The sequence below is a fragment of the Nannospalax galili genome, unplaced genomic scaffold (assembly GCF_000622305.1).
Source record: "Nannospalax galili isolate Female #2095 unplaced genomic scaffold, S.galili_v1.0 scaffold78, whole genome shotgun sequence".
NCBI classification, from domain to species: Eukaryota; Metazoa; Chordata; class Mammalia; order Rodentia; family Spalacidae; genus Nannospalax; species Nannospalax galili.
Window position 1 is genome coordinate 4,243,503 of NW_008343387.1, and position 4,916 is coordinate 4,248,418.

At 38.7% G+C, this 4,916-nt stretch overlaps 1 pseudogene; it reads right to left on the reverse strand.

The window, feature by feature from the left end:
- Positions 1-3,920: 3,920 nt before the first annotated feature.
- Positions 3,921-4,337, reverse strand: LOC103739299 (annotated as a pseudogene).
- Between the last annotated feature and the right edge of the window lie 579 nt (positions 4,338-4,916).

The window sequence follows — 4,916 nt, forward strand, 5'->3', positions numbered from 1 at the left end:
TTTTTTTTTTGAGCTTTATGTGTCTTTGTGGTTTACTTTTTGGGTATGAGGAGCTGGTTCATCTAAGCTTCTGGTTCTCTCTTTTGATTTTATATTGTTGAGGCCGGATTGATTTTGTCTTCAGGAGTTCCGCGGTGGCCCAATTCCAATGTGGATCAGAAGTTTTCAGACTTTCTCCTTATGTCTGGAATCTCCTAAGAATGCTTTTGCCCCTGGAACTTGGGTGTTGTACTGACCTGAGATCCTGGCCGTGGCCGTACCACGCAGAGATGTAAAGGCAAATGGGGTGGGAAGAAGCCCCAAGATTTCCCAGAGAGTGGATTGAGTAGCTGGGTTGTACTGGATGCAAAGGATCAGGGAGCAGAAAGGTAAGCCTCGGAGCCCCAGAAAGAGGCTGTCAGCCCCAGAAAGAGGCTAGCAGGTGTTGCAGGATCAGGGAAGTAAAGGGAGGTGAGGTCGGGGCCAGGTCTAGAAGCAATGCTTCTAGGGCCCAGGGAAGGCACTAAGTTGGTCTGAAAAAGATCAGGAAGCAGTATTGGTTCCCCAGGTCTCTGGGGACCCAAGACTAGGAATGGCACAGGGCCCAAACTAGGAGTAGAGAACAGCGGGGGAGATGGAAGGGTGAATGTGGCTTGGGGAGTCAAAGCGAGGAGGGCTGCGCTATAGACTTACCCCAAGAGGTCTGAGGATGGGAGTCTAAATGAGGTTTTAACATTTAAAAAAGATCTCCACTTCGTTGTTAAAATACAGTTTCATACAGAAAAATTCATTTTAAGGCAATTGACATTGAGACGTTTTCACATGCACTTCTAATCTCTATATACATGACTATCACTGGTCACAGCCGCCCACCTTCTGAGCTCCTCGGCATCTGAGCATGAATACAAACTCGTCAGATAGACAGCCTTCCTCTCCCACTAGAGCCGCCATACTCTGCCATCCCTGCCACTGTCCACTGTGCTGTCAGCACCCCCATCCATTCCCCCCTATCTGCCCTTCTGGTAAATCTAGTCAGTCAGAGGTCCCTGTTCCAGAAGGATCAGCTGTTCCTTATCAACGGCAATCCATTGTCAGTATTCCTTTGGATAGAATTGGGGTCTGCTGTTAATGTTTCTTTATCTATCCTGGCCAACATCTTGACTGAAGGTGTCGCCTGTTTGGCTTTGCTGTTTGTCAAGTAGCTTTTAGTTATACATATGTATGCTCTTATGAAATTATATTGGCCCCTTCAATCTTTGGTTATACTTCCCTTTTGAGTGTTTAAGGACATACAATTGGACCAGATAAACTGATTTGTTTTTACTCTTGAGGTCGTTTGAGGATCTGTTCCTCAGGGATCCCATGGGCTTGGGAGGAGCCCCTGGCTCCTTTCTTAGCTTTTTGAGAGTTCACCACACTGCTTTCCATAGTGGTTGCATGATTTTGCATCTCACCAGGAGTGAATGAACATTTCTCTCTCTCCATATCCTCTCTGGCATTGTATTCTTTTATTCTCTTGATCTTAGCTAGTCTGACTGGGGTAAGAAGGGATTTTAAGGTGGTTTTGATCTGCATTTCCCTAATTACTAAGGATATTGCACACATTTAAAAGTGCCTCTTAGTCATTTTTATTTCTTCATTTGAGAACTCTCTGTTCAGCCCATTTTTATTGTATCTTAATGGGAATGATTTCATTTTTTTTCCATTTAGACTGATGTTGTCTATGGGTTTTTTGTTTATAGCTTTCATTATGTTGTGATATGTTCCCTGTAGACCAATTCCTTCTAGGACTTTTAACATAAATTCATGTTGGATTTTGTCAAAGGCCTTTTCTGCATCTATTGAGATGATCATGTGTTTTTTGTCTTTATATCCATTTATATGTTTTATGACATTTATTGACTTACATATACTGAACCATCCCTACATCTCTGGAATAAAGTCTACTTGATCATAGTGGATGACGTTTTTTATGTGTGTCTGTATGGTGGTTTGCAAATATTTCATTGAGTATCTTTGTATGTATATTCGTTAAGGATATGGATCTATAGTTTTCTTTTTTGTTGCATCTTTACCTGGTTTGGGTATTAGAGTGATAGATTCACAGAAGGAGTTTGGGAGTTCTCAGTCTCTTTCTATCATTGTGAATGATTTAATCATTATTGGTTGTAGATTTTCTTTGAATATTTGGTAGAATTCTCTTGTGAACCATATTGTCCTGAGCTTTTCTTACTTTGGATGCTCTGTGTTACTAGTTTAATTTCCTTATTTGTTATGGGTCTATTTAGGCTGCTGAACTCCTCTTGGTTTAACTTTGGTGGTTTCCGGGATTTTAGAAAATCATCCATTTATTTTAGACTTTTGAATTTAATGAACTTTTAAAATATTCCCTTACAATGCTCTGGATTTTTGTTGTCTCTATTGTGATGTTTCCCTTTTGTCTCTATTATTGTTGATTTAAATTTGCTCTTTCTTTCTTTTGGTTAACTGTGCTGAAAGCCTGTCTACCTTGCTTAACCTTTCAAGGAACCGGCTCTTAGATTCATAGGTTTCTTTTCTTGTATTCTTTTTTGTTGTTTCTAGTTCATTGATTTTTTGCTCTGATTTTTGTTACATCTTCTCATCTCCTAGGTTTGGGGTTGGTTTGTTCTTGCCTTTCCAGATTCTTGATTGTACTGGTAAGTCATTGACATGTGCTTGTTCTGATTTTAATGTAGGCACTAAAAGCTGTATAAACTTCCCTCTTAGGGCTGCTTTTAAGGTGTCCCAGAGGTTTCGTTATGTTGTGTTCTAATTTTCATTTAGTTTCAGAAAAACATTTACTTTTTTCTTATTTTCCTCTTTGATCCATTCCTCATTCAGGAGTGTGTTGTTTAATCTCTCTGAGTTCACATAGTTACTAGAGCTTCTTTTGCTGTTAGTTATAAGCTTTATTGCACTGTGGTCTGATAGACTGCATGGAATTTCAATTTTTGTAATTGTTGAAATTTGTTCTGTGTCCCAGAATGTGGTCCATCTTAGAAAAACATGCATGGGCTGTTTAAGTAGAAAGTGTTTTCTCTGGAGCTTGGGTGGAGTATTCTGTAGATGTCTGTTAGGTCTATTTCATGAAAAATATCATTTAATTCAGATATCACTGTTTATTCTTTTTCCAGTTAAGCTGTCTATTGAAGATAGTGAGATATTAAAGTCACCTATTATTACTGAGTTGGGGTTAATCTCTGTTTCATAGTCTTGGAGTACTGTTTTTATGGTTGCTCCAGTGTTTCTTGCATATATGTTCATGATTGCAATATCTTCTTGGTTAATTGTTCCCTTGATTACAATGAAGTAACCCTTTTTTTATCTTGTCTGGTTACTCTTAATTTGAAGTCTATTTTCTTGGATATTAGAATTGCAACACCTGCTTGCTTCTTAGAACCTTTTGCTTGGAATATATTTTTCTAGCCTTTCACCCTCAGGTAGTGCCTATCCTTGAGGTGAGATGAGTTTCTTGAAGACAACAAAAAGATGGGTTTTTTTTCCTTGATCCATTCCACTGGCCTATGTCTTTTTATAAGGGAGTTGAGCCCATTGATATTTTGTGTTATTATTGAAGGATGTGTATTGGATACTGTCATTTTAATTTATTTGTGTTTGTGGCCCTCTTTTTTGCTTCCATTATTATACTTTTCTTGTTTTCTTTCTGTTGTCTCTTGGGTATACTTATTCCTTTCTTCAGTCCTTTGCATTATTGTGAGTATTCTTTGTAGGGCTACTCCTGTAATGAAAATTTTTCCATTCCCCTTTGACCATGATATTTTTACTGGATAAAGTATTCAGGGTTAGCATCCATGCTCATTTAGAACTGCGAATTCTTTGGTCCATATAGCTTATTTACTAATTGAGTCAATTTTTTTTCTTTTTGTTTTTGTTCCCCCTCACACACTGAGGCACTTTATTTATACATATGTTTTACATCTATAGAAAAAGAATCCCAGGATTTTCCCTCCTGTGTGTTTCTGCCTTGCTTCTTCATGGTCCATGATGCCAGCTGAGGTTGTCCTCAGGACAGTGAAGCCAAACTGATGGGATGGGAGCAAATTATTCTGCTACTTTTCTAGGTCTTTGAGCTGCAAGTCACATCTGGGGCTGATCACAGCACACCTATTTAATGGTTCCCTGAGGTTCACAACAATTTTCCCACCTCTATGATCATCAATGATTTCAAATTCACCAATATGACCACGCTTCATCATCACAGTCAGAAAGCAGATGATGACTTCGGTACACGGCCTGGTGAGAACCTGGCGTTTGCCTCTTTTCTTGACATTGTTGATGCTCTTCAGAGCAATAGTCAGGACATTCATATGCACCATGATGATCGTGTGGAAAGATGGCAAAAATAGTGTTTCTTTGTTTTTTGAGTTCTTTATATATTGTGTGAATTATTTTTCTATCAGATGTTTATCTGGCAAAAATTCTCTCTCACCCCATGGGCTTCTTCATTTGATTGGATGTTTCCATTGATGTACAGAAGCTTTTTTATAGACAAGTACACAAGGGTGGAGAGGCAATAGTCCATAAAGAAGAACTACTGTCACTTTTCTAGAGAAATATAATTTCTAACTATAGTCTAAATGTGTATCTGTATATTCACAAGCAAGTGTAACTCTCATTACTTATCAAAAAAGATGCTTCTTGCAACAGATGGAGATTATTACAAACTTCCAAAACTGGTCAAATGCAGAGAACAAGTGACTATGAGGTGCCCAACCTTAAGTTGCTCATCTAAAATGCAACCTCTATACCCAAGGCTCAGGAAACATCACAGAAGAGGAGCCTGAGAAACAAGACACCTGCTGCTAGTTAAAGCATTCTAGACATGATAGGGAAACTACAGTAAAGAAATGCCCAGTTTGGAAGCCTAACAAGATCTGAATAATGACAAAACGAGT